Source organism: Oncorhynchus kisutch, linkage group LG11 (genome assembly GCF_002021735.2).
Source record: "Oncorhynchus kisutch isolate 150728-3 linkage group LG11, Okis_V2, whole genome shotgun sequence".
Lineage (NCBI taxonomy): Eukaryota > Metazoa > Chordata > Actinopteri > Salmoniformes > Salmonidae > Oncorhynchus > Oncorhynchus kisutch.
The window spans coordinates 85,010,902-85,015,574 of record NC_034184.2 but is presented as its reverse complement, the minus strand read 5'-3'; the positions used below and the strand labels follow the sequence as shown (position 1 = coordinate 85,015,574).

At 39.8% G+C, this 4,673-nt stretch overlaps 1 protein-coding gene across 7 annotated transcripts in view; it reads left to right on the top strand.

Annotated features, from left to right (window-relative positions):
- The first annotated feature begins 2,268 nt into the window (after positions 1-2,268).
- Positions 2,269-4,673, top strand: part of LOC109881801 (eyes absent homolog 1-like) — a 74,179-nt gene continuing 71,774 nt past the window's right edge. For 5 of the 7 annotated variants that reach the window (XM_031836429.1, XM_031836428.1, XM_031836426.1 and 2 more), the window contains exon 1: positions 2,281-2,582. The gene's annotated coding sequence lies outside the window, so the exon portion shown is untranslated. Of the gene's footprint in view, positions 2,583-4,673 lie in introns of all 7 variants that reach the window. The other 2 variants (XM_031836424.1, XM_031836431.1) reach the window with 2 other exon arrangements.

The window sequence follows — 4,673 nt, the reverse complement described above, 5'->3', positions numbered from 1 at the left end:
GCCTTATTGCCTGCCTTATCACTTTACTGCCTGCCTTATCATCTTACTGCCTTATTGTCCTAGTGCCTGTCTTATTGCTTTACTGCCTGTCTTACTGCCTGCCTTACTACCTTACCTCCGTATTGCCTGCCTTATTACCTTACTGCCTTATTGTCCTACTGCCTGTCTTATTGCTTTACTGCCTGCCTTACTACCTTACTGCCTTATTACCTTACTGCCTGTCTTATTGCCTGCCTTAATACCTTGCTGCCTTATTGTCCTACTGCCTGTCTTATTGCTTTACTGCATGTCTTACTGCCTGCCTTACTACCTTACTGCCTTATTACCTTACTACCAGCCTATCTACCTTACTGCCTCACTGCATGCTTTACTGCCTTACTGCCTTACAGCCTTATTGACTTGCTGCCTGGCTTACTGCCTTACTGCCTGCTTTACTGCCTTAGTGCCCTTCTTACTGCCTTATTGACTTGATGTCTTACTGCCTGGCTTACTGCCTTACTGCCTGCTTTACTGGCTTAGTGCCCTTCTACTACCTTATTGACTTGATGTCTTACTGCCTGGCTTACTGCCTTACTGCCTGCCTGACTGATTGCCTGAATGGCTTTTTGCTTATTTTCTGTCTGCTTTAATGCCTTACTGCATGCCTTACTGCATGACTGCCTTACTGCCTGCATATCACCTTACTGTTTTATTATCGTATTGCCTTACTACCTTATTGCCTAACTGCCTGCATTACTGCCTTATTACCCTACAGCCTTACTGCCTTACTACCTGTCTAACTACCTTACGGCCTTACTGCCTTGCTGCATTACTGACTTTTGCCTTACTACCTTACTACCTTACTGCCTTACTACCTTACTACCTTACTGCCTTACTACCTTACTGCCTTACTGCCTTACTACCTTACTGCCTTACTGCCTTACTACCTTACTGCCTTATAGCCTTATAGCCTTACAGCCTTACTGCCTGACTACCTTACTGCCTTACTACCTTACTGCCTTACTACCTTACTGCCTTACTGCCTTACTACCTTACTGCCTTACTACCTTACTGCCTTACTGCCTTACTACCTTACTACCTTACTACCTTACTACCTTACTACCTTACTGCGTTACTACCTTACTACCTTACTGCCTTACTGCCTTACTACCTTACTATTTTATGGCCTTACTGCCTTACTACCTTACTGCCTTGCTGCCTAGCTGCCTTGCTGTCTAGCTTACTACCTTACTACCTTACTGCCTTATTAACCTACTGTCTTACTCATTTACAACCTTACTGCCTTTCTACCTTACAGCCTTCCTGCGTGACAACCTTACTACCTTGTGCCTGCCTTACTGCCTTACTACATTACTTCCTTACTACATTACTGCCTTTCTGCCTGCCTTACTGCCTGTCTTACTGGCTGCTTACTACTTTACTGCCTGCCTTATTGCCTGCCTTAATATCTTACTGCCTTATTGTCCTACTGCCTGTCTTATTGCTTTACTGCCTTATTGCCTGCCTTATCACCTTACTGCCTGTCTTATTACCTTACTGCCTGCCTTACTACCTTACTGCCTTATTGCCTGCCTTATCACTTTACTGCCTGCCTTATTGCCTGCCTTATCATCTTACTGCCTTATTGTCCTAGTGCCTGTCTTATTGCTTTACTGCCTGTCTTACTGCCTTCCTTACTACCTTACCTCCGTATTGCCTGCCTTATTACCTTACTGCCTTATTGTCCTACTGCCTGTCTTATTGCTTTACTGCCTGCCTTACTACCTTACTGCTTTATTACCTTACTGTCTGTCTTATTGCCTGCCTTAATACCTTGCTGCCTTATTGTCCTACTGCCTGTCTTATTGCTTTACTGCATGTCTTACTGCCTGCCTTACTACCTTACTGCCTTATTACCTTACTGCCTGTCTTATTGCCTGCCTTACTACCTTACTGCCTTATCACCTTACTGCCTTACTACCTTACTGCCTTATCACCATACTGCCTTATTGTCCTACTGCCTGTCTTATTGCTTTACTGCCTGTCTTACTGCCTGCCTTACTACCTTACTGCCTTATCACCTTACTGCCTGACTGCCTTGCTGTCTGCAACAACTTTCTGCTCTTTCAAACAGCTCCAACAGCAGTCTCTCTACTTCTCTCTGTACTGTTTCTCCCTCTCTCCTCTCCACCTCCCCTCACTGCTTTCCTCCCTCCCTCCTTCCCTCCCTCCCTCCTTCCCTCCCTCCCTCTCTCTCTCTTTCTCTCTCTCTCTCTTTCCCTCTTCCTCAGACACTCTCTAGTCACTGCCTGAAGCAGTAATCGGACAACTGTCGTTCTCACTCTGACTCGGTCTCTTGAGATCCCAGCTATATAGTGTGTGTATCGGAGCTCCGTGGGTTCTAACACTTGAAATGAAAAAGAAAAAGGTGTGTTGTAGCCGGTAATTTGTTGCGTTACAGGTTCTACGAACTCTCGAAGAACTCTTTTTTGATGAAGTTTCTCTGTTGTCTCTGGACTGGACAGACTTGGCTGTAGAAGATTATAACGTAACTTAAAGGAACGGGATACCAGCCAGAGCACAGGGATTCCACCGTAGTTGAAGTGAGTATGACTTCTTAAAGCGGGATTCAATTTAATGCGGTATCACTGTTTATCTGGTTAGTCTGCTGCCTGCCTGCCTGCCTGCCTGCCTGTCAATGAAACTGCTACATCAAGATGTTTTGAAAATATTACGTACTCTACTCTGCTCCTAAAGTAATTTACTATTACTGGTATCATTGTAAACTGTAATAATTTAATTAATTGAGGCGTTAAAAGCATTTTGTAATTAAATATTGATATATTGACGTGTGTTATTTTGCGTTATATGGTTTTAACAGCCTGTTTTGAAGCAGAAATATATCTCTTAAATAACGTTAGATATTTTTAACACCGTGTTTTGAAGCAGAAAGATATCTCTTAAATAACGTTAGATATTTTTAACACCGTGTTTTGAAGCAGAAAGATATCTCTTAAATAACGTTAGATATTTTTAACACCGTGTTTTGAAGCAGAAAGACTTCTCTGACATAATGTTAGATCGTTTTAACACTTAGTTTTGAAGCAGAAAGATATCTCTGACATAATGTTAGATCTTTTTAACACCTTGTTTTGTGGCAGAATAATATCTCTGACATAATGTTAGATCTTTTTAACACCTTGTTTTGTGGCAGAATAATATCTCTGACATAATGTTAGATCGTTTTAAACACCTTGTTTTGTGGCAGAATAATATCTCTGACATAATGTTAGATCTTTTTAACACCTTGTTTTGTGGCAGAATAATATCTCTGACATAACAGCAGTTAAAATATAATCTCGGGAAAATGACCACATGATATAGTTGTTGTCTTGAAATTATTAATACACTATCTCAAAATATCAAAATAACATATTTATTTCAATAGCAGTGTTTTATTAAATGTTATTTTAGAGCGATATTATTAGGATATAACATACAACACTGAATGTGTCCATCTTAAAATAACTGTAGCTCAATGATTACATCAAAAATATGAAGCTAATTGAGTTGGACAAATGTAAATTGCAAAAAACAAATTATATTACAGTAATATTGAAACACTAGTACTAATACATTATACATTAAAATATATGACAATGTATAAACTGAACGTTTGAGAATTAAATCATCTTAGGACTTAATGGTATACTCTTAATAATGAATAAAACGATTGACTTTTTGGAGAAAGAAATATTCTTTAATTTGAAATGTATATGGAATATACTTACAATTTCACTGAAATATTTATTAATTATATTTAACCCTGACTTGATTGCAAATTAATATTCATATATTTATATATATCCAGTAACCGTTGTCTAGTTGTTTTTTTTTCAGTCATGCACAAATCAACTTTCAATGTTATTTTGCTCAACAATGAAAGCCCCCCCCCCAAAAAAATTACAATTTTAATTCTTCAAACAAAAACAAATAAACAAGCGGGTGTATTAAAACAAATGAAATAAATAGCAAATGCAAAAGCACGCAACAAAAAAAAAGAGAAGCTATTTCCGACATTACCAAGTCGTATAGGATATCCGTGTCCTGAGCTCCCGGTTTAAACATTTTCGATGCGTCGTAGCAAAAACATACCAGGCCCTGCAGGAGTCTCTTCTCCACTGGTAGAATAAACAACAGCAGCCCAGTTAAATCAGTTGACATCTAATGCCATCTGCTCTTGCTGCAAGCCTGGCCAGGAATGCTGTAAACTATTGCTCCTTATAGCCCGAGTGTCTTACAGTCCTCCAGACTCACTGGACAACCGCTAACCCACCAATCACGTCTTCTAGCCTAGTTATAACACAGAGGCCTGGTAATACTGAACTATACTGTAATATACTGTACTATATTATACTATACAGTACTGGCTTGTTATTTATTTATTATACATGTAAAAAGCTTTATATTATACAGAAGACACATTTCAGTCTTTTGTTGATCAATGAAGTATGATTTGTTCCTCTTCGTGTTTTAAACTAAACGGGATTAAGACTGTCTCTCTTTTTCTCTCTCTCTCTCCTCTGTCTCTCTCTGCTCTCTCTCTCCCCCCCCCCCTCTCTCTCTCTCTCTCCTCGTCCCCTCTCCTTACCTCTATCTCGCAATCTCTCTTCCGCTCTCTCTCTCTCTCTCTC